The following is a 4,188-nucleotide window of genomic DNA, read 5'->3' on the forward strand; positions in this document are numbered from 1 at the left end:
CCCCCCCCCCATAACGGAGCCAATCCGCACAGTGGTGCCCCCCCCCCCATAACGGAGCCAATCCGCACAGTGGTGCCCCCCCCCCATAACGGAGCCAATCTGCACAGTGGTGCCCCCCCATAACGGAGCCAATCTGCACAGCGGTGCCCCCCCCATAACGGAGCCAATCTGCACAGCGGTGCCCCCCCATAACGGAGCCAATCCGCACAGCGGTGCCCCCCCATAGCGGAGCCAATTCGCACAGCGTTGCCCCCCCCATAACGGAGCCAATCTCCACAGTGCACCCCCCATAACGGAGCCAGTCCCCACAGTTCACCCCCCCATAACAGAGCCAATCCCCACAGTGCACCCCACCATGTCGGAGCCAGTCCCCACAGTGCACCCCCCCATAAAGGAGCCATCCACATAGTGCCCCTGTTATAATAGCCATCCACTGTTTCTCCCATAACGGAGCCATCCACAAGGTGCCCACCAGTGACTGAGCCATTTGCGGGGGGCTCCTATAATAGTCAAGGGTAGTGAGCCCCAAGTATCGCCAGCCGTGGCGTCTCCGTGTGGACCCAGTATTACAGGAGCGGAGGAGGCCGTCCTGTGCGGTTGATGTGTGGGGTCCGCATTGGTCCGTGCAGTGGCCGCCTCCTGGATGCTTTATGGCAGATGGTTCGGGGCTGATCTGTGCTGTGGCCCCGTTCTGCTTCCTGCTCCTGTAGTTTCTGTATCTTCTTTTAATATTTTTCATATGAGGCCGGGGCCAACATTAACCCCGTGTGAGCTGTGAAGTGTTACCGAGTCGTTTTGTATGTGTTTTAGTCGTGTGCTTACCGTGATGCGTCAGTGGTGTGTGGAGGGTCCGGCAGCTATGTGCCGCCATCATGTTCATGTAGTAGTGAATGTTCTCCGAGGTCTCACTCCATCAGGCTCATTGTTACAACCGATGATGGCCATTTTTAAAGGTGCGGTGTCCTCAGCGTAGTCGGGGGTTACTCTGTGTAATGCCTGTAGGGGGGAGCAGTTCTTTTTGACAGGCTGGGGGACAGTCTACAGTCATTCCACAAAATATCCCCCCACTGAGCCTCCCTTAAAGGGTGACTGCAAAGTTTCACTGATGGGGGCTGGGGTGTGCGTTTCCCGGGACCCCCACTGATCCGTAAACCATCGGAGTATAGGTGATCAGCCTGAAGATGGGCTTAATACAAAGTCTATGGATCCGCCTTCAGTCTTGGAAGAGATCATTACTCGAGTGAGTGTTTCTGCTCCTCCATTTTAACGATCGGCGGGGGTCTCAGCACCCAGACCCCACCAAAGACTTTGTAAAATGGGGTTGCACTTTAAAGTCTTCCCCCAACTTCTGTCTATGGAATAACTCCAACCTGTGGCTCTCTATAGCAGTTAGTATGACTCCCATCATGCTCCAGCAGCTCTCAGCAATGCTGGGACTTATACTTCTGACCCAAGTTAGAGACCATTGGAATAACTGCTATAGAGACCACACAGTTGAGTCCTAGAGGTGCCAGGACCGGTTCTGATCCCCCCCCCCCCCCACTCCTGTCTCTAGATCTGCATTGCTATGGGGGCTTCTCAGTCCTGTTGACCCTGCTGGGTGGGGGGAATTCAGCCCTATATGAAGGAGTTGTGGTGGGATGTAGGTCTGCACAGTGGAGAGGGTCTGTTACATTGTATCTGGGGGTGGGGGGGGGTGAGAGCTTTGTGTTTTTGTATTTATTATTGTTTCTGAATTATAAATAATAAACATTCGTCTGAGACCCCCGGCTCTGATTTCTTATTGGTGACACACCTCTGTGGGGGAGGGAAATTTGGGACGACATGATGAAGAATTCTGCAACTTTCTAATTTGTGCTACAAATAGTCTGAGGCTTAGGTCTCTGCTTGCTTTCAGTGAATGGGAGCGTAGTTACAAAATATGGAACAGTTGTATCCAGTCTGGACAATCCTTTGTCCTGCGCTGATACATTGTAACAAACGAGTCAGCACTGGAGAGAGATTATTGCGTAATGTTACACAATACTCATGTCGCTCTTAAAGGGGCCACACACAGCTCTTCTGCTTGATGTGGCCGGTACATGTGGTTGCTCTTCGGGCTGAGGTCGGGTTATTTTACGTGAGCAGACGTTACCGCCGGCAGACATTATATTCTACGTTCTTGATTTCTAAAGGAAAATGTTTGGGGGAAAATGACTTTTTTGTGTCAGCAGTAACGGGTCGGATGTCGCAGGAGAAGCTGCACTTTTCTTGCAGCCTTTACATCTTCTCGATGTGTCACCGCTTATCTCACCTTTTCCTCTGTCACTAATTGATTAACTTCAGAAGATGAGTGTGCGGCGCGCAGCAGGTTAATGAATATTTCATCCGAACGCGTTAAAGTATTAACTCCTTGGATGATGGGCCTTGTGATTATCGGAGGGGTGCGAACCCGAGGCGTGTGCGGGGGAGGTGAGAAGCGGCGACGTGAATGGTGAAAGTCGTGTCACCCAGAAATAAAAGGTCCATGAAGATTCCTGGAATACGGCGTCCGATATTCTGGAAATTCCACTTATCCAGCAATAAACGGCTTTATAATATCCTGCAAAAAACGGGACAAAGTAGACTGAGCGGAGATCCAACATGAAGCCCCCGTGACGGCGGATCTGTATCCTGCACGGTAAGTTTTATATACTGCGGGTTGTGGAGGTGCTCAGTAACTGCCTCTGGTGGGCACACGTGGCGGCTTGATCTGCGCTTTGTTCCATGTACACATTGTGCTTTTATTTTACCAGATATCAGTATATGGTTGACTTCTTGTGTTAATAATGAATTCGCACCAACATGTAAATCAGTGCGGTTTTCAAATTGATACTGAAACCAGTCTATATATATAATCGTCTTATCCCGTCTGTCTGTCTGTCTGTCCTGGAAATCCCGCGTCACTCATTGGTCCGGCAGCGGCCAATCAACAACGCGGGATTTCAGAAAAAAGATGGCGGCCATTAGCGGCTCATCTGCGGGACGGAGATGCAGCCGGGAGATGACCGGCGCGAGGTGCTCATCTCCCGGCCGGTAGCAGCAGAAAGACCCCGACCGCCGGCGCCGCTGACTTCCATGCGGAAGGGAGGACCGGGGAGCGGCGCTGCGGGTCGGGATACTTCTGCTGCGAGCGGCCGCTCATCTCCCGGCTTCTCGCAGCGGAAGTATCCGCACAGGCAGCGGCGCTCCCCGGTCCTCACCAATACGATTCCGCTCTCCGGTCCTCACCAATACGATTCGCTGATTGGTCGCGGCTGGAGAGCGCGACCAATCAGTGATTTGGGCGCCACATTTAAATAGCGGCCACGACCAATCACCGATCTTGGCGCCACATTTAAACACTGCTGTGCTGATTGGTCGCGGGCAGTGTCCACGACCAATCAGCGATCTTGGAGCCACATTTAAACACTGCTGTGCTGATTGGTCGCGGACGCTGCCCGCGACCAATCTTCGATCTTGCCGACACAATTAAACCCCGCTCTGCTGATTGGTCGCGGTTGCCGGCCGCAACTAATCAGCATTGTTGGCGCCAAATGTAAACACAGCTCTGCTGATTGCGCCCGGTCGGCCGCATACATATTCTAGAATACCCGATGCGTTAGAATCGGGCCACCATCTAGTTCTATTATAAATAGTTGTGCGATTTCATTATAGTGCAGTCAATAACAATCAGATCGGTTGTAGCTGCAAGTCTGCTTCAGTGTGTGACTCAAAGACCATCCAGGAAGTGCAGACCGTTAAGGGTTAAGTATAAGACTGTGTGCCCACTATGCGCTTTTTCGCAGCGGCAATTCCGCTGCAGAAACGCTTAAACGCTTGGTAGAAGGTCTGCCATGGTCCCCAATGATAATCCGCATGTGCTGTGCACTTGCTGCGGAAATTTCCGCTGCGGATTATCATTGCGGAAAAAAACGCAGCACTACCAATTATTTTGCGTAATCGCAGCGTTTTCGCCGCCATTGACTTGCATTGAATCGCTTAATATCCTATCACTACATGTGCACATGCGGATATTAAGTGATTCAATGTGCGGAGGATACCCGGGTCTGGAGAAGAGGAGACTCTCCTCAAGACCCGGGTACCATAGAAACTGTAAAAAAAAGAATAAAATAAAAAATATACATTATACTCCCCTTCTGATGGCCCCCGGTGTCCTCAGCGATGCGT

The sequence above is a fragment of the Phyllobates terribilis genome, unplaced genomic scaffold (assembly GCF_046119375.1).
Source record: "Phyllobates terribilis strain yellow unplaced genomic scaffold, ASM4611937v1 Scaffold_14__1_contigs__length_39327217, whole genome shotgun sequence".
NCBI classification, from domain to species: Eukaryota; Metazoa; Chordata; class Amphibia; order Anura; family Dendrobatidae; genus Phyllobates; species Phyllobates terribilis.